Source organism: Bidens hawaiensis, unplaced genomic scaffold (genome assembly GCF_021521415.1).
Source record: "Bidens hawaiensis isolate Kalapana, Puna unplaced genomic scaffold, B.hawaiensis_p1.1 tig00001087_1, whole genome shotgun sequence".
Lineage (NCBI taxonomy): Eukaryota > Viridiplantae > Streptophyta > Magnoliopsida > Asterales > Asteraceae > Bidens > Bidens hawaiensis.
This window is the reverse complement of record NW_027491062.1, coordinates 2,327,201-2,348,963: the sequence shown is the minus strand read 5'-3', so window position 1 is coordinate 2,348,963 and position 21,763 is coordinate 2,327,201. Positions and strand designations below refer to the sequence as shown.

The following is a 21,763-nucleotide window of genomic DNA, read 5'->3' as shown; positions in this document are numbered from 1 at the left end:
CTATACACTGATGGTGCTTCAGATGTTATAGGAACAGGTCTCGGGATTCTGCTAAAGTTGCCAAAGGGGGACATTATACCTCAATCCATATCCTGCGGATTTCAAGCCACAAATAATGAGGCAGAATATGAAGCATTGATAGCAGGATTACAACTAGCAATCGACATGAAAATTAGGTTTATTCAAGTATATGTTGATTCATTATTATTAACTAATCATTTTAATGGTTCTTACACTGTTAGAGGAGAAAGACTAATGAAATATCTAGAGCTAGTCAAAAATCTAGCAAAATGTTTCAAAATGTTTGATATTTCACAGGTACCTAGAGAAGAAAATGTTGAAGCAGATGCCCTAGCATATTTAGTTTCATCTTTCAGGATACCAGAATGTGTCAAGATCCCTATCATATATATCCTCAGCCCAACAATAGAAGAACAAGGTGTCAATGAGATATCAGAAGATGGTAGAGATATGAGAGTCACGAATCCTGAGGATAATGAAAGTTCTTGGATTATCCCAATCAAGAAATATATTCAGGATGGAATTATCCCAAGGACCAAGAGATTTTCGCACAAAAGTAATCCCATATACTATAATGAATGATATATTATACAGAAAATCTCTTGCAGGACCATATCATAGGTGCTTGGAGAAGGCAGAAGCTCAAGAAGTTCTTCAGGATATCCATGATGGAGATTGTGGAAACCACAATGGGGCAGATCACTATTCTCCAAGATCCTGAGGACGGGATATTTCTGGCCAACGATGAAGAGAGATGCTATGAATTATTCTCAGAAATGTGATGCATGCCAGAGACATAACAACATTTTGCACCAGCCAGCAGAACCATTATATCCTATTATATCCCCTTGGCCTTTCATGAAGTAGGGAATAGATATTGTGGGGAAACTACCAAGAGCTCCAGGAGGAAAAGTCTTTATGTTGGCTATGACAGATTATTTCTCGAAGTGGATTGAAGCGGAAGCCTTTGTTCAAGTCAGATAGAAAGAAGTTATCTCATTCATCAAGCGCAATATCCTGATAAGATTTGGGATTCCGGCAGAGATAGTGTGTGACAATGGCTCGCAATTCATCGGCAAGAGAACAACTAACTTCTGTGCCAGTTGGGGAATCAAAATGATCACATCAACACCTGTCCACCATCAGGCTAATGGACAGGCGGAATCAAGCAACAAAATCATTATCAATAACCTGAAGAAAAAGTTAGGGTCTGAGAAAGGAAAGTGGGCCGAGGAACTACCTTTTGTTCTTTGGGCAGATAGAACCACTTCAAAGAATGCTACTGGTCAGACTCCTTTCTCATTAGTATTTGGAGCTGAAGCAGTTATCCCCACAGAGATGGTTATCCTGACGGCCAGAGTCAGTCATCAAAATTCAGAAGATAATACTCGAAGTCTACTTGAAGATCTAGATGCGGTAGAAGAACTCCGGGATTTGGAAAAGATCGGAATGGCTTCTTATCAACAGAAGATAGAAAAGTCCTACAACAAGAATATCAGAGTTCGAAGGTTTCAAGAAGGGGATTTGGTTCTCCGAAAAGCTTTTCAAAATACTACCAATCCTACAGATGGTAAGCTCGCACCAAAGTGGGAAGGTCCTTACTTGATCAATTCGGAAGCAGGAAATGGGGCAAACAAATTGTCTATTTTGGATGGTGACTTACTACCAAGGGCGTGGAATGCTATACACCTCAAAAAATATTTCATGTAAGACTTCTATCCCCAGGATAACTGTTATACTAAACAGTCAAGGTATTTACTCGAACTTATACTTTTATTCATTTTTAATATTATTATTCTTCAAACAAGGAACCGACTTAAGCATCGGAGGGGTGTTAGCAAGGCTAACCCCCACCCCTCACTTAGAGTTAACTGTTTTGTAGATATGAGGAAATGAAGTTAACTTGGGCCTTCGTCGCCAGTTTCTAAAGGCCTCGTCGCCAGCTTATTCTTAAGGTATAAGGGGTTTTCACCTCTTCTAAGGCTTGAGGGACTTTCATCTCTTCTTAAGGCGCCCATAGCGCACGTTTATTCAACCTTAGTTCGAGAGGCGGGGCCAGCACATGAAATATAGTGACTTGTTACCTCGTTATCCTCGGCTATTGGTTTGAATCTCGAGGTTTAAGGGATTTTCATCTCTTCTTAAAGTCGTCTGTAGCGCATGATTTATTCGGCCTTAGTTCGAGAGGCGGGGCCAGTACATGAAATATAGTGACTCGTTACCTCGTTATCCTCGGCTATTGGTTTGAATCTCAAGTTTATGGTAGACGTACCATAATCTAAGGTTTAGGAGATTTTCATCTCTTCTAAAGGGCCTCGTCGCCAGTTCATTCCTAAGGTTTAAGAGATTTTCATCTCTTCTAAAAGGCATTGTCGCAAGTTCATTTCTAATGGTTTAAGAGATTTTTCATCTCTTCTAAAGGGCCTTGTCGCCAGTTTATTTAGGCCTTGTCGCCAGAATTTCTAAAATTATTTTCAGGATAATGTTGATATTACAATTTCATCGCTATATCCCCAGGATTAGAAGAGCATCCTAAACAATGGTCTTGTTGCAAAAATAAGATGGTGTAGACGTTATCCAGGTTAATTGATATGCGGTTCTGGTATGATTTACTATTTGTGAATATTCTATCTTTTGTATTAATTACAAGATAAAGTTTATGACTTGGTATTGGTTTATTGACTAAAACTTAAGCTATTACTAAGAAATTTTTCATTTCTAACAAACTTAAAATTTTTTCTCTAATAACGGAAACAGGGATTTCGAATGACTGATCTATTCTCGTAATAATGTCAACTTTACTCGGTGCTAAAACATAAAATTTTGGTGCTACATGGATAACAGTTTATCATAAGAAAATTTAACAGCTGAAATTGGTATAAACAGCTGTCAAATTTTGGGGACAATTGTTAGGGCCCAAATTTTATAGTCGGATCTATGCTCAGGATCCCGAATATGTTCAGGATTCTCGAATAAGTTTAGTATCCTGAGTATTAATACTAATAAATAGATATTTCTCTCTTGGTGTTGATTTATAATTGCATATATTAATTGTTGATTTAGTCCATGCGAAATACACGGTTGATGGTTGAAGAAAATGCGTCAAATGTGTTATAATCGTTAGAAGTAAAGGCCAATTAATGGTTAACGGTCAAATATTGATTGTAAGATGAAATCTCGCACTTATAGTTAATATTAGCACTTGGAAGAACTCTATTATTGTCAAGAATCATTTCTATGTTTAAGGATCCTGGATTTACTAACAGGTTTTCAATATTCGGTATCCCCGATAATTGCTAACTGTTGTATTATCCTCGAGTATTTGAAGTTATTTCGCAGATGGGACTACGTTTGACAAGTGACTCCTTAAATAACCGGTCAAAGACGTGAAAAGTAAAGGCTAAGAGACCAAGTCCAAGACATAACTTCGCATTTAAAGCCATCAAACCACGAGATTAAAGCAAGAAACGTTTTTATTAAAGAAAAAGGCGGATTTCCCGGGATAACAGTTGTAACCTTTTATTATGAATATGAGCTGATAATATCATTAGAACACACACTCTCACGACCTAGCTTACTAGCAATCACTGTAACACTTAGCTTTCGATATTCTATTAGCTCCACCACTTGTAATCACCTATTTTCGTTATTAATAATATCGACGGTGATAGTTTTCACCGTCCGGGGGGTTTTTTTGCCAGAGATCAAGCGTTAATTCGACCAAAAGTTAAGTTCATAATCTTTAACCGAAGTGATTCGACTAAAGATTACGTCGTAAACTCTTGACCGAAACGAAGATTATCATAATCAATGGTTTTTTCCCTCGTAATCATATCGTTGTGTTCGATCTTATCATCAACAAGCACTTCACCTCACGCACTAATTTGATCAAAAGTTGCTTTGACAATTTTTGACCGAAACAATGCCCGACCAAAATAATAATAAAATATTACAACGGCTTAATACCCAAGTCGAAGTTATTCTCGATAAACAAAGAATATAACAAAGAAAATAAAGAAAAGAAAGATAAAATATATATAGATATATATATATATATATATATATATAATTATTCTTTGTTATGGAATATATTATTTAAGTATAATGAGTATACTTAAATAATAAAGAAATACGTTTCTTAATGAAGAAGAAACGTCGGGTTTTATGAATAAACTAAAGGTTTATTAATATTACTTTTCAACTAAAGGTTTTTAAGTAAAATGAGATAATGAACTAAAGGTTCATCGAGATAAATACGACTAGAAGTCTTAAAGCTGGATCGTGTATCCGACTAATGTTATACTCGTACTATAGGTGCGAGATAGCGAAAAGAAGATATCACGGACGGTGTTGGAAGTCAATCCCATTCGAAAGGTGAATACGCCCCACTTTTACAAACTTGTTTTCAAACAAACAAACGTATTATGTGTAAATTTTACATGAGGCTACGTGTTTCTAAAAACATTATAAATAAGAGTATAAGCCAGCCATCAGGCTATGGTATACGTTTGTCTGGATCCTTACATATGTGGAAAGCGGTGGGCACATCGCACCACGCTTGGTCACGACCTCCATCCACGATGGGCCGGACCTAAGTTACGTCCGAGTGGGGAATGGCCATGTGTATATTTATGGTACCTAAGTTATGTCATAAACGCTGCGGTGTTTCGCTGAGGTGACCTAGTGCAGAGACTCGAGTTTATGATGATTGTTTTAACTTGATTATTCCTAAGCCAATATGGGCCGAGACTTACGTGGTCTCGAGGGGTGATTAAGTAAAGAAAATATTTTTAGCGTCAGCATATTCACCAGCATTCATTGCTGACGTATTTTATTTAATATTTTGCAGGTAATCCGGAATAGAGCTTGCAAGACGAAGAAGCTCAAGAATCCGATGGCTCGGATAATTTTGTGTAAATATAAAATATGGTGGTTTTGTAAAACATATAAACAAGTAAACTTAAAACGAGACTTTCGCCTCGTCTTTTGTATTGTAAATATTTATAATATCGATCCTTTGTTTTTATAAAGTCTTCCGCTAAAACCCGTAACTCTGATTTATTTACAAATATGGTACCAACTAAGGTTCACACTTCTAGGCCTAGAATGGGGGTATGAAAATAGGGTCATGAGAGGGAGGTAATCTAGAATGATAAAGACAAAATGGTATTATAAATGTCCATATGAATGTCAAAGCATGCTTGGAAAGGAAGTTGGTTAATATAAATAGTTATGATATATCAGGCAACCTAATATGCAGCTTGATTAGTCAAGAAAAGGAAGATGTATCATCATGGACTTCATGATCAAGCTACCTTGGACAACTATAACTCATGAACCCTACATGTTGATGCATAGTTGAGAATGAAAGAAGGTTTAAGTGGTAATTTAAGGAGTTTTCTGACAAGTTATGCAATGGATGTGCTCAAGAATTTCAAGAAGTGTTCTATCTCAAGTAATAGACAAAGGAGATACTAGAATTGTTTCCTTTTGGAATTAATATGTTTTGAACACATTGCAAAACAGTATATTTGTTAAAGATTGTAACTGGACGGAATGGTCATACAGTGCTAAGTGTAATTATAGTTAGTGTAATGTTTCTATTTTAATGACAAGTAAGAAGAGCATGTTTGTGGAAGTGATATGCACTTGCAAATTTTGGATAAGGAAGCGTATCATCAAGGACTTCATGGACAAGCTACCTAAGAAAGCTAAAACTAATTGACATAAACTCGTTGATTGTAAGACAAAGGATAAACCGGTAAGTCAGGATGCTAAAGAAAAGGATGTGAATACAGGAAATATTCCTTTTACAAGGACTAAGCAGGTTTCGAGGACGAAACCTCTTATAAGGTGGGTAAACTTGTAACATCCCGAAATTTCTAAGAATAATATTTAATATATTATTTCTAAGAATAATATTTAATAATAAAATAATAAAGATAGAAGGATAAGTAGGCTAATTAGATTGAATTAATTTTGGACCAAAACGGAAAGATGGGCCTAAGATCCATGGGCTTAAGGGAGTATAAATACCCCTTAAACCCTAATCCTTTCCATTTTCATTCATCTCTACACCATAGCCTACACCATTAAAAACACGCACTTCTTCAATTCCCGTTTTTGAGAAAACCACCCACAAAGACACAAAGATTCCAAGAGATCTAACCATCGGATCGGTCTCAAATTTTAACTGAGTGTTCATGGCATATAATTGAAGACTTACACCGATCAGATCTTCAATAAGAGGTTTGGAAGTCCGGTTTTATCAGCAAAATCATAACATCTAAAAATGGAGTTTTCTGGCAACTGTTTCAGTTTTCCGGCGACTGTTGCGGCGGATTCCGGTGGCAGAAGTGGATGGGGCTGGTGGATCTCAGCGAGACGGTTCCGTGGCCGCTTGAATCACTCAAATCGGAGTTCGTTTGATATGGTTTGGGCCTCTCAACTGATTTTAGACAAAAACCTCACAGGTACGTTTTTGTTAAAAATGTTTACTTTTCGTGTTCGGATTTACATTAAAATTTGTAGGATGATAGATCGCGTCATGATTATTGATAAAGTAATGAACTTGCTAGTAAATGGGTTAGTTGGTTCATTTCGGGTAAAACGAGTAGTGTTCGGTTTGTGAAAAGGACGGGTAAACGAAGTCGGTTTTACATGAAACTTGATAGGATAGTAAAACGGGTATTGTTATACCCTAAAAATGTAAATTTGATGTTAAAAGTGGACTTAATGAACTCGTTAGTATATATGGTTCACTTAGAAACCCTAGATCTAGTTAAAATGGGTTTGAAATCAATAAAGGTTTGAACTTTATTGATAAACAAGCTAGATCTTGGCCTACGAGGGAAAGGAGAACGTTTGGAAGGTTATATAGCACTTAACTATGCGAATGGATGTTAGAAATGATGTGAAAAACGTAAAAAGAAATGGTGATAATAACCCATCAGTGGGAGTATTCGAATGAAAGGGTGCATTCGAAGGAAAGGATGTATTCGAATGAAAGAAAGGAAAGAAAGAAAGGAAGAAAGACAGAAAAGAAGTTCTATTCGAATACAATTGTATTCGAATACAATTTCATTCGAATACATTGTCATTCGCATACACTGTCATTAGAATACAACGCTTTCCATTCGAATGCATGGTCAAATCGCATACAATGTCCTTGAATACAAATTTGTACTTGAATACAAAGGTCTTCGAATAAACAAAGGTATTCGAATACAAGAGTATTCGAATACAATTTTATACGAATGGAAATGGAGCATTCAATTAGAATAGACCAGACTTAATCAATTCTAGTGAAACTGAAATGAAGAGTATAGGATTAGATAATTGATACATCTAATTAACATACAATTAGCCGTGCTCAATTAAATAAGGGGATCACAATAAACTCAGAAAGGAACAGGACACGGGTGAGTTTCTAGCCCAATTTCCTTATTATGTTTTCGGGTTGTGTGCATACTCAATGTGAATAGTTAATACACTTACCTTAAGTGGTAAGTGAATGATATGTGAATGTTTATGAATGATATATGTATGAATTATATTATATGTGAATGTGTATTAATGATATATGTATGAAGGATATGATACGCCAATGTGTATAAATGATATAAGAAGCATGGAAGTATTCCATGAAAAAGGCATGTGAAGAGATGTATGTATGATTGAACTAAAGGAAAGGGATAAGACCCTAATAATATCTGAGATAGAAAATGAGAGGGATCAGACCCTAATAATATTTGAGATAGACAATGAAAGATGGATCAGACCCTAATAGTATCTAAGATAGAAAAGGAAAGGGATCAGACCCTAATAATATCCGAGATAGAAAAGATAGTACGTATGTCGTATGGAAGTAATAAAGTATGAAAGTATGTATGTATGTATGTATGTATATATGTATGTATGGGGTGGGGTTAAAATAAAAAGTAGAGTGTGTCTAAGAAGTGTGAGAAGTATCTGGTGCGTTAGATATGTTGATCTGATGGTGGATATGGAAAGTGTATTTATTATGTGGTGTGTTTTGTTTTAGTTGTGGTGTGTTTATTGTGCGGTTTGTTTTATTAGATATAGTGGTGAAAACACACTTTCTACACTTTTTAGGAAAAATCTACTTCTTATTATAACCTTGCTCTGTATGTATGTATGTGTGTGTGTATGTATGTATGTATGTATGTATGTATGTATGTATGTATGTATGTATGTATGTATGAAAGAAATGTGTTAAGTAAAGTATTTAATATGTATCTTCGGATGCATATATGAAGGTAAGTGTATGTATTGTATGTTGCCTGATTAACAAGAACTCACTCAGCGTAGCTGACTTTTAGTATGCACGCAGGTGAGTAGGGTGAGACAGCTAGCTTGAGGAGTATACATGGCAGGAGAATAAGAAGCTGGCATCCGAAGACTTACGATGTATTTATGAATGATGTTTTATTATGAAAGACAAAAGATGTTTGTTTAAGACAAATTTTTGAAATGATGTGAAATGTTTATTGAAAGTTTTATATTCCGCGAAAGTTTTAATTAACTCTGATTTGTAAGACTATGTTTATGAGTAAATCCAACGCTAATATAGAGCACCGGGATCAGGGCATTACATATCAATGACAAATAGCATTGGTCATTTGTTATTCGCCACTATTAAAACCAATTAAGCTTATTCGCCAGTACCAAGTGCAAATAAGATGTTCTCATCTGACACTTCTCTTACATTTTCTAGCAATCTCTTACATACCTAAAACTAAATTTCTTATTCACCAATGTTAAAAACTATTACCCTACTTGTGATTAAAAAGAAAAGTCAGCCCCCAAGAGATAAGAAATCTAACATACCCTATTTTTTAAAAAAAAATCCATATATTTATATCAAATATTTCAAATAAAATCATCCAATCACGATAGAGATGCAGGTAAACGGTCAACAAGTTGCGCCGCCACCCCCTTTTGGATGGCAAAACCGATCCTTGTAGGTTCCCAGCCGGATCTACACGAGATATCTCGTTCTACGTAGGTGCGGAATCCTTACGTAAGACGTTACGGGCGTAGAAGACGATACGATTAAACACACGTTACAATAAACACAAACACGTTATATTGCAACCGGAAAACACGTGATATCTATCACTAATACTGGACTCGTTACACGTAAACTGAATACACTGATTGAATCCTTCTTTCTCTAAGCCGTAACCTAGGACATATATATCACGACAACTTCGCCTGGCATGTTCAGGCGAAGTTGTCACTAACTTCGCTTAGTTAACAAGTTCGCCTGTATCAGCGAACTTGTGAGCTAACTTCGCTTACATACAAACACAAATCTAACAAACTCGATTACAGACACTTGACACTGAACTACTGACATCATGTACCAACAGACTCCCCCTTGGCAGTAGCTTCATATCTTTATCTTCAAGCACGTGTCTCGTAATCTTCAACAATCTTGAATCTTCATCTTTAAGCATTCACTCCTTCTCGTACACATACCGACACAACTCTTTGATATTTCCTCGCTTCGTCTTTCCAAGCAGGAATATAAAAGATTTTCTTCTCATTCAGCACCTGCAGATCAGCTCGAGACAGGTTCACTAGATGCATCGGATCATAGACTCTCAGCAGCTCTTGTTCATCTTCGTCTTCCATCACTGCTTCAGCTGTCTCACAATCTACATACCACCACTTTAGCTCTTTCAGCACATCCTTGGGCATCTGTTTCATCGGCACTTCTTTCAAACACCGGATCGGTTTATACTTCATAATCATCCAAGGCTTGCCATCTGCTCTCAACCCTCTATCTTTGTCTTCGATAAGTTTACCCTTTTGTGGTTTCAACAGCTTGAACTTCTTTTCCTTTATACTCTCCTTCCATACTATCTTCCCGATGACTCTAGCCATATTATCATCACTTCGATTTATCAATCCCAATCTAGCTAAGTCTTTCACTTCACATTCTGGCAGTGTGTTCAACGATCTCAACATTCTTTTGAAGTACTGAATACCATCATATCTCTTAATCACGAAGAGCCTCAACTGCTCATCGTATATCCAGCAAATAATCCCTTTTCTCGCTTCAGCATAGCCTCTAATGTTGTAAGTCTTCTTAAACATAGTAGGGACCGCTGGTTTCTTCGTTTTGACGAACCACTGAGCATAGCCTTCTTTCCATCTAGGCTGCTCTTCCCATTCAGTCTCATCATTCGCAATCTCTTTACTCATATCTGCGTTATCGACTTCTGGTATCTCATGCTCTACATTCTCTTCTACTATCTCTCCCTCTTCTATCTCATCATCAATCACAATCTGTTCACCAATCTTCTCTATCTCATCACTCGGTAATACATCATCATCACACATAAAGTCATCATCCATCTCCTCAACTTCCACTACCACCACATCATCACCACCAGCTGCAGTTGTCGACTCCCCCTGAGTTGTGGAAGTCCCAAGAGCTTGTACAGTTCTTGGCAACTCACCACCTGCACCTTTCGATGCATTGGGATCATCGTCTCGATCATTTCTCCTCTTGGTCCTCAACTCATCGCCTTTACAGCTCGTCTCCCCCTGAGATGCCAAGAACTCCTTCAGAACATCTATGATTTTTCCATGTTCTACCAGCAGGGACGACTGCATCTGATTCTCTGCAACTAGGCGTTGAATAGCCTGGGTCTGGATAAGATTAATCCTTGACTGCTCTGCCACGACCCGTTCAAGTGCTGCTATTCGTTCAGAGTCTGATAGGGTTGCATCAAAATCAAACCTCATATGAGATATATCGTGAGTGTACTGAGGAGGGATTGCCGATGTAACCGGGACCTCAGAAGTAGAAGTAACCGCAGGTGGTATCGTCACCGATAACCCTGCAGTGGCCACAACCGTCGACTCAATAAAATGTGCCACGACCTCCGTTGGAGTAAGAGTTGGAGGTGGCAACGAGACAATCTCCGGAGCCGATAGTTGAAATGAAGTGAGTGGGAGGCCAAATGAGGATGAGGTAGCCACCATGGGAATGTCCGTGGCGCTTGGCCTTGTAACCTGTAATGATGAGGGAACCATTGTCATACCGGACAGTGCGGGTGGGGTGAAACGTATCACCCTCGAGCTCTCACCGGCTCCCGATCCTGCACCTATCCGTTCCCTTCTTGATCTCCGAATCAACTGTTGTACCTCTTCCTCGTAATCTGACTCGCTATCATCATCAGCTCTCTTTCTTTTCCCATGAGTCCGTTCATGTGTTACCAAAATCCGTCTCGCTTCGGCCAATTCATCATCAGAATCTGAGTTAGCCACCGTTGTAGCTGCCCTAGTAACATTCACACCCGAAGCTCGTTCAACCGAGACCTGTACATTCTCCTCTGGATCAACCATCTCCATGTCAAAAAATCCCTGACCGCCAAACTCTGCGTCAAGATCTATGTTCTCCTCCGGTGACACAACAGAAGCAGCAGGTATAGCTTGAGGTGCTCCTGCCTGTTGTGGTGCCGGGTCCCGAAACTCTTCCCCACGAGCAGGCACATACCCCGGGTTGATTAAGTACCCGAATAGTGGAGTATGCCGAGGACGGAGCTCAGGTTTGCTCCTCGCACTGGAGGATCTGCATTGGGCAAAGATCCTTTTGCTCACACTTTCTACGTATCGGATTGGGCAGCGCTGAGGTAGCGTTGGAGCAACATGATTCAAGATCATTTGGAGAAATCTTGGATACATGATAAATCTCTTACGCGCCACCGCTCTTCGTTATCGATCGATCTCGTAGAAGACCATCTGACTAAAGCTGTAACGCTTGTTATAAGTCAGAGCAGTCATAGCCGACTGCATGGTCGCACCCATGCCATCAGTGCCCGCCTTTCTCCCTGACATGCATACAATCATGACATGCATGAGAAAGCGCCACTGGTCAAGCAAAAATCCCTTCCTTCTCTGGGTATCTCCCAAGGGACCTGAGTATCCCATCCTCAAAAACGCTCCATCACGGAAAGGAGCTACAAAATCTGTCGGGTCATCTCTTGTCTCATCTCCAAAACGTAAAGCCGCCCGGATTTGTTCAGATGAGAACTGAACAATGTGATTGTTGACTGTTGCTCGCATCACCGGGGGCTCGACCCTACAATCATATTCCACGGTCTGCCAAAAATCCTCAATGTTTGGCAAGGATATTGGCAGTGTTGTCGTAATCGCGTGGAATATATGCGAGCGTAGTAGGAATGTGATGATTTCGCGGAAATCATCAACTCCGCTCGCCTCCGGGTCTAATGTTATATACGTGTTGTGACCCGAGAAGAACTGTCTTTGGTTATCACCACCGTCATCACCGCCTGCACCACCTATAGCAGCCATATCTGCACCAAACAGACTAAGTTAGATAAGCGACAAAGCAAATAACAAGTTCGCCTGTTACCATGAGCGAAGTTGTGATCTTTTCTGTATAGGCGAAGTTAGAGGTGGGGCAAAGTTGGGAACAACTTCGCCTCAACTTGAACTTCGTCTGTTAACTGTTAAGTAAAAAGGTCCAGGCGAAGTTAATGATAACTTCGCATAACCACAACATCGCCTCATAATCTGTTTCAAAATTAATTATCAAGCGAAGTTAAACCTCAGGCGAAGTTACGGATAACTTCGCCTAAACTGTAACTTCGCCGAATATGAAACGGCTTCAGTTAGGTTTATCGAACGACTTGATTTGGTCAATTTTGAGCTTGTGGATCTCGTAAAACTTGATTTAATGACGATTTGGACGATTAGATTGATTATGAACACGTAAAGATACGTTTGAAAATCGGTTATTAAGGGTTCGAAAAACAAGGACGTGAAACGGGTCGAATCGACCGATGATAAACGTTAATGAACATGATTAATCGATTCGATTACCCTACACACCTTTAAGCACGGATTAGAAACTGGAATAAGAACACAGATGAAGATCGATAAGTTCGCTGTGGGTTTAGAGGTTAAGTTCGCTTGATAAGTTCGCTGGGTTTTGAAAATAATGAACCAGTTTGACCTTTAATTTCCTTTATATAGGGTCAAAATTATACAGGCGAAGTTGTGGATAACTTCGCCTATTGTAGGCGAAGTTATGGACAACTTCGCCGGTATTAAAATTTTCAAAACAAACCCCTATAATTTGAACAATTTGCAATTAAGTTTTAAAAACAACCTTTAAAGTGTTAAATGATACGATCAAGACCAAGTAACCAGGTATAAAATCATACAACTACATAAGTAGAAAAATTTTAAAATGAAAGTACACGGGATCAAATTTCAGTCTGGATAGGGACTACCATGTTTTAGGAAAGATCCGAACAGGAATCCTACTAACTACGTGACTGTCACATAGATCCGTGTTCAGCTGTATTATGACATAAAGAAACAGGTTGTAAGCAGGTAATTAACTTAAAATGGTTTTCATCGTTTCTGTGATACGGGTTAGGTTCAATTAAGCTCAAAACTTAAGTGGGCAACAACTCAGAGATTATGATGCCTCCTATCTATTCTCAAAGCGTATTTGGCTTTCCCCAAGTCACCCCGAGTTGACCTCGACCCGTAGTGTCTGATTAAATAGTAGGAACTCTTCGATCTTTGGACTCTGCTTCCCGTTCTCTATCTTGCATCTTGATTGAGAAGTCTTATCATTAGGAACTCTAGAATGTCTCAATAACTATTTTTTTTTTTTTTTAAGTATTTACACAAACTTCAGATAAACTACTGCAAGTCCCGAATCTGGATCACTGCAGTTTCTTGACACGATATCTTCACGGGAATCAGAACACTCACGGGCTCGTGTATGACTGGGTAATCGCTTTTCTGCCTATCATTCGGAAAGATATATATGGAGACGTGCACAACTCTTAAGAAGTTTCCACGTAAAATCGAGTAGATTTAGTTAGTATCACTTCTACTTTTACGCACCATAAAAAGCTACCATGACATACAATGACTGTTCTAAAGTCTTTTAGGCCTAATAACTTCACTAGTTAAGCACACAGAATCAGTATATCTATCACTTTCCAAGGTTGGATCAATTTTCTGTTAAACATAGTAAAGGAACTTCTTACGAAGTAGTAGACTTGAAAAATAATTTCATCTCCGGAAAAAAAATTTTAACTTCTATCGCCCCGATCAAGTCAAAGTCTTCAGGTAAACGGCTATCCTGAAGATCCAATGGATCAGCTGGACCGACCACATACAAGTATTTGTCCTTCTAACTAAGTATGATCGACTAATTTTCAGCGAAAGAATAAAAACACATCATAAACCGCCCCGGTCACTTTCAGTCATCTGGTTAATGGCTATCCTTATATTCAACAAGTAGAAATGAGGACCAAACATATCCGAATATATGTCCTTCAAACTGAGGCAACCGACATAATTCTAAGCGATAGTGACGTTTTTTTTTTTAAAGATAAAAACACGGTTACTCGGGATTGATCATCCCATTCAGCTCAACAAGGTTTTGAAATCTAGTTTTGTCAAACGCTTTCGTAAACATGTCAGCGAAATTATCTAGCGTATCAACCTTTTCGAGCACAATCAGTTTCTTCTCAGCACAATCTCGTATAAAATGATGACGGATGTCAATATGTTTAGTTTTACTGTGTTTTACGGGATTGTTAGTTACTGAGATAGCAGCAGTATTATCAATGCAAATAGGAGTATGAGTGAAATTCAGACCGTAATCGCGCAACTGTTGTTGAATCCAAAGAACCTGGGAGCAGCAGTTGGATGCTGCCATGTCTTCTGCTTCACAGGTTGAAATGGCGACTGAGGTCTGCTTCTTGCATTGCCATGACACTAATCTGCCTCCGAGAAACTGATAACCACCTGTAGTTGACTTCCGACTCTGATTGCACCCTCCATAATCAGAATCTGTGTAGGCGACCAACTCCAAGTCTCCTCCTCTCGTGTACCACAACCCCAGCTTAGGCTTGCCTTTGAGATACCGTAGAATCCTCTTCGCACCCTTCAAGTGAGATTCCTTTGGGTTTGCCTGAAAGCGAGCACAAAGACAAACAGCAAACATTATATCAGGCCTAGAAGCAGTTAAGTACATTAAAGAACCTATTATTGCCCGATATTGAGTTGGGTCCACGTCTGCATCGTTGTCTGAATTAGCACCCAATTTGTGGTTGACGCAGACTGGAGTATCGTATGGAGTGTTGTCCTCCATCTTGAAGCGTTTGAGATCTGATGAATGAACATCATGGACATACTTAGTCTGATGAATGAACATCCCATCTTTCTTCTGATCAACCTGCAGTCCTAAAAAGAAAGTTAGTTCACCCATAGCACTCATTTCAAATCTCTTCTTCATGACGACCTCAAACTCCTGACACATGGCGACTTTTGATGCAGCAAAGATGATGTCGTCCACGTAGACTTGCACCAGTAGAAAGTCGCTCCCTTTTCTCTTGAAGAACAATGTGCTATCAATCTTTCCCCTTTCAAAACCATTCTCAAGCAAGTAGTCGGATAGTGTTGAGTACCAGGCACGAGGGGCCTGATGTAGCCCATACAGTGCTTTACTTAGCTTGTATACGTGATCAGGAAAGTCGGGGTCAGGAAAACCAGGAGGTTGCTCAACGTACACAACCTCATCGACTTTACCGTTTAGGAACGCACTCTTCACGTCTAACTGAAATACCTTCATCAGCCAGATTGAGCCAAAGAACTATCAATGGCATGTTCAGGCGAAGTTGTCACTAACTTCGCTTAGTTCACAAGTTCGCCTGTATCAGCGAACTTGTGAGCTAACTTCGCTTACATACAAACACAAATCTAACAAACTCGATTACAGACACTTGACACTGAACTACTGACATCATGTACCAACAATCCTATTGATTTACATTCCACATATAAATAATAATGTACTTGTACATTTATAGGAGCTAACTAGGAAGATTGACCACCTTGACTAAATAACATTTGAATCTGAATATGTAACGCAAATAATTATTTAGTTGAACACAATTATTTATTTAATCATGTGTGTCGTTATACCCCCCCCCCCCCCCCCCCCGCGCAAGATATCCATCGAAGACTCCAATCTTAGACCTTAAAAATAAAAACAAGGCCCGTAAGAGTGGTTTTGTAGAGACATCTGCGAGTTGATCAGATTTGATGTGATAAACTTTTATTACACCGGAAGCGATTCGCTCTCTCACAAAATGATGGTCCAACGCAATGTGTTTCATGCGAGAATGATACACGGGATTAGCGCATGTGTTAGTGTCGGACCCATGAATTATTTTCTTGGGGGGTGACATCGGAACTTAAGACTAATTTTAAGGGGGGCGGTCGGGATTTTCACATACAAATAACACTACAAAAATTTAAGGTGGGTGGCCGCCCCCTACCCTTAACATAGGTTCGCCCCTTCATGTGTAGGTGGCACCTGTGTTATCGAAGTAAAGTCGAGGTGGATCTTTTATCGATAGACCAAGATTAGTCAACTGAGAATGTTGTTAACTTCTGGATTTGCATTATCTTGAAAACATGTAATATAAATCCTTTATATGTGATGGATTCTAATTCTTGTTCATAATGTTTAAAGGCAACCATGAGTCAGGCGCGCACAACATACATTGTTACTTTATCAATAGATGACGCAGCGTATGTTGCATTGACTGAGGTAGTGAAACAGGCATTGTGGCTTAAAGGGTTCATTTCTGAGTTTGGGGGTATTTGGCCAAACTTGTGATTTCTTCTGATAACAAGAATCAAGCGTATTACGAAATAACCAAAATTATAAGTGAAAAAACTTCATTTTATAAGGGATGTGGAGAAATCTAAGGAGATAACAATTCAAGAGGTTGATACTTTGAAGAATGGTGCTGACATGTTTACTAAAGTGTTTTCGGGTTCTAAGTTACAATTTTGTTTAGATTTTCTAAACATGAGTTGACAATAATACAAACTTTGTGGGGTTAGTCATGTAACTTTCCTATAGTAATAAGAAGTTTTAGTTACAATCTGTTAAGTGATGAAAACATTAGGGACTATTATTGCCAACTAGTAAACTCAGGTTGTTAGTAGTCGTTAGCCAAGATAAAAGGTGAAGAAATGCGATTAGGGTTTACTAGTAAACTCTTTCTTGTAATCGTTCAAGTTTTGAATTCGTAACAGTAAGAGTAAACTTCGTTTGTGTATTTGTCTCAATTGGATTCAATTGGTGTTCAATTTCATAAAAATAATATATGTATACAGGATGAGGGTAAACAAAAATCGTGCATGTGTTAAGAATTGAGATCATTCGACATCTCGCACTCACTAAAAGAAACACTGAGCATAACTACTCAAACACACACCAACTTCACGCTCACGTTGAAATGTGGCATTTACAGTTTGAAAACTCATGTCACACCAAAAAGAAATGCATCACATTAGCCAGGGGCGGCCCATGGGGAGGGCGGAGAGGGCGACTGCCCAAGGCCCCGTCTCCCATGGGGCCCGAGGTGTTTAAAATTATATATATATATATAGTGTGTGTGTGTATTAGCCAGGGGTTGTTAAGCAAATAGTAGCCACAACATAAGAAAAAAGAGTTCGTCGAAAGCAATGTTTTTGAAGCTTTGTTGGTTTTACAGGTATGGAAATGGTTGTCTGAGGAAGACTCTGGGAATAAGGCTTAGTGTAGTGGGGCGACGATTTGGGCGAAAATGGGCGATTTTTGTGGTGCACACCGCCCCTCTGGGCGAATTTGGGGCGAAAAGGGGCGGGGGCGAGGTGGATTTGTCGCCTAGCATCACATTGATTTTATTATTATTATATTGTAGCCCCTACACCATTACACCCCAAAAACAAAAACTCACCCTTTGTTGACTGGGCGCCACATGACATAAAACGCCCCAATTTATAGCCCCTCCACTACACATAGCATAATGGAGTGATTTCTTTTAATTAAACCTATAGTCTAGGTCACAAAAGTCTACTGCTATAGTCAAATTAATAATATAATATTTGAATTCTTTTTTTACCAAACTATTTTACTCTAGTTAAAGAGTTCTATTTACTTTAAAACAAAAAATATTTTACTATACTGTAGCATCTAATATGTTTTCTTATATTTAATTATTCTCTCTTAATTACGTGTTATTTACCGTACACGACTTAATATGTGTTCAAACTCTTTTTTATCAATATTTATTTAAATTGACAAAGTAGGTAAATAAATTTCACCTCTTAAATTTTTTAGTTCATTTATTATTATTATTAGTTTAAGTCTTTGTTGTTATTTTTTTCAAGATACATTATCGATACTGAATAAGTTATACCGAGTTGAGGTTGTTTTGAGATTATATTACCTAGTTATTTAATCAACTTTTAGATGCTTTATACAATCTGAAACACATCTGAATGTATTCTTTTATTGTTATCATAATTATCTAAATTACATGAGTTACTAGGGTTATATTTTAGGGCCCTTTTTTATACATGCCCCAGGCTCTCGGCTTTTTTTTTTGTATTCTTAGGGACGGCCATGCATCCATCCTTTTGTTTATTTTAACTGTTTTTCCGTTGAAACTCAACCTTATTAGTTATTCCTATAGACAACAACCTAAAAGAGAAATTTTGGATTGTAACCTTGATTCCTTGAACCTTATCATCTGATTTGTTTTTTTAATTATTGTAAAATGGGTCCATTTTTAGAATGATGATGTTCACTTATTTATATGATAACATCATAATAGGAAAAACGTTATATTAAAAATTCGGAAGTTACTATATTTCTCACACCTACAAGCCTGCATCGACCGTGAAAATAGCATGTGAATATACATAAGCATAATCACTGATTTTTGATTTACGGGACTTAAAATTTTAATAACCCGAGGATTTTTTATTTACGGGGCTTAAAATTTTAATAACCTAAACTATTAGCCACCGTCAGCCCCAACTAATGAAATGCTTGCTGATGGTCTCACCTTTTATTATATTTTCGGTTAACAGACCCTGACTAACAGAATCCCAACATCGTTAGTCGACGGTCGCTCGAAAACGTTTTTGCCCGTAAAACTCAACATTTTTGTTCAAAACCTCTTTGTTATCTTAAATCGGACATTTAAAAACCTTTCTCTAACAAATGACCCAATTATTGAGATCGTTGAAACCCTAAAACCACCGTCGGAGTCAGTGGCGAAGTTTGGACTGAGACACCGGGGGGGAGCTCAAAATGTATACAAATTTTCACAAACGAGGGGGGGTCGGGCTCGAATTTTCGACCGAAAACGGGTAAATTAACCCTACTGTGCAAAAAAAAACAGGGGGTCGGGCCCACCCCCGGCCTCAATGAAGCTTCGCCCTTGGTCGGAGTTAGTTGGTGGTGCTCAAGTGGTGTTAGTGGTGTTCAGGTGGCGAGTGTCAGCGGTGGTGTTCAAATGATGGCGGTCGGTGGTGAGTTAGTTGGTGTTGGTGGGTAACAGCGGTGTTGTTGAGGTGGTGGAATGTTGGTGGTAAGTCAGTTGGTGGTGGTGGTAATTGTGGTATTCATGTGGTGGGTGTCAATGGTGGTGTTCAAGTGATGGTTATGAGTAAGTTGGTGGCAAGGTGCTGATTGTCGCTAGTGATGGTGGTAGTGGTTGTATCCAGGTTGAGTTTTTTGGCGAAATAGGTTGAGCTTTCCGGTCAAAAATGTTTTATAGGCGACTAACGACGTTAGGATTATGCTAGTCAGGGTCCGTTGTTGAAAATTATGATAAAAGATGAGATCATCACCCAATATTTTATTAGTTATGACTGTTAACGACCAATTATCATTAAAGCTATTTAAATCCGATAAACCATATTTTTTCAGCATCACGAAAGTTTTTTCTTAAAAGAATTTCATGGCTACAGAATAAACGATAAAAGTTTACATACAATTATTAAAAACTATTTATTACATATTTACATGCTATAAAAAAATAAAAAAATTCACATTTGTTTTAGAAATAGAATGTAGCAATTGCTACACGGGGGTTAGATATATCACTAGTTTGAGGTCCGAGTATTACACGGGTAGTTCTTGAAAATACAATATTAATAAATAATCAGTATACAAGAAACAATAAACCCGTAAAACACTATTAATACAGTCGTTGTACTACTTTGTAGGCTTTTATTAGAGAGTACAGATTTATAAAAAGTGTAAACAAAATATGTCAGGAACGGGATTCGAACCCATGCCCTTTCGAACCAGTTGCTGAAACTGGCGCCTTAGACCAACTCGGCCATCTTGACTTTGATGCACATTTTTATTCTTTTCTTAATTTATTACCTAACTTCGTTTAAAAAAAGATTTAATCTAGCAGTGTAGATTTTGATGCACACACAAAATGAATCGAAATAAATCCTACTATACTATTAAAACAAATTAGTTTAGTGGCACATGTCCCTTGCCTATTGGACGATTGCCTTTCCTTCCAATATTATCTTTCACTTCTCTATTATTCTTACCAATTAAATAAATCAAAAATAAATTCTATTACTAATAATTAAAATACTTAATGTATTCATTTAAGTCAATATACCAGTTTCTAATTTTAGATTTTAACTACTTTTTTTATTTTGAGAGTTACATATAATTTGTAACTAACAATCAGTTAAAATAGAAACAAATTCATCAATAAATGTAGATTGTTATCTTTTTTTTAATGTTCACATCTAATTAGTTAAAATTGGACCAAATTCATCAATAAATGTAATTTCATTTAAGTTTTTCGTTCAAATTATCATCAAAATTTATGGTAATTAGATTTTATTTATTTATTATGAACAATAATTTTGTTTTACATATGTCATTATTAACAAAAATCTCGGTCATTCTTTTTAATTTGTAATAAATATAGTTGAAAATTAATTTTTCAACCTACTCAATATTGTATAAAATAAACTATATACTACAGTATATTGATTTGGTCAAACAAATTGAACAATCAGAATGATTATTTCAAAAAAGGAAACTTAATTTATGCAAAATAAAATTCAAACAAATATTTCATAACTTATTGAATTATTATTTATATAGAAAGAACATAATTTATGCTAACCATAGAAACTTGGTCTTCCCTTAAAATACTTTTACCATAAATTTTCACACTTAAACTTCAAGCCTATATATTGAATACTTGAGCTTACAAAATATGCACTCCTAATACTTGGTGGGTTATTAACTCGGAGATTCAATAAGTTGGAAGTGTTGATAACATTTTAAGTTGAATGATATTATAAGTTTGAAGGTATGTACGATTTGTTTGTAAAATACGCTACTTTATATAATCGATATAATTATACGTCAGTCTATGTAACTTATTGTTCTCCGCATGATATAAAATTTCTAAATTTTTCACATGTTAATAGTATTTTTTTTATATATTTTAGATGTCTTCAAGATCCAAGAGACGCACTAATTCTCAATCATCATCTTCCAATAAGAGGAATAATACAAATGGTTAGTGAGTTTAATAATTTAAGGTTACTCTCTAAATACTATGTTATAATAATAATAATAATTTTGTTTGCAAAACGTGCAGTGTCATCGTCTAGACAACCATTGCGTATCATATCCAACGGTAATAATGTTTTTATAAACCATCAATTGATTTAAAATGTTAATATTTTATAACCGTCTTTTTTATTAGATCTAAGTTTTATGAGATATACGGAAAGTAACATAAAGTTTGAAGACCATTCAGAGTATAGCTCAAGCCATGGTAGGACCTGGTCACCAAATGCGTGTTCTTACTTCATT

General features: G+C 37.4%; 1 non-coding gene across 1 annotated transcript; it reads right to left on the bottom strand.

The window, feature by feature from the left end:
- Positions 1 to 20,172: 20,172 nt before the first annotated feature.
- Positions 20,173 to 20,253, bottom strand: TRNAL-CAG (transfer RNA leucine (anticodon CAG)). Its single transcript has one exon. It is a non-coding gene; the product is annotated as a tRNA-Leu (tRNA).
- Between the last annotated feature and the right edge of the window lie 1,510 nt (positions 20,254 to 21,763).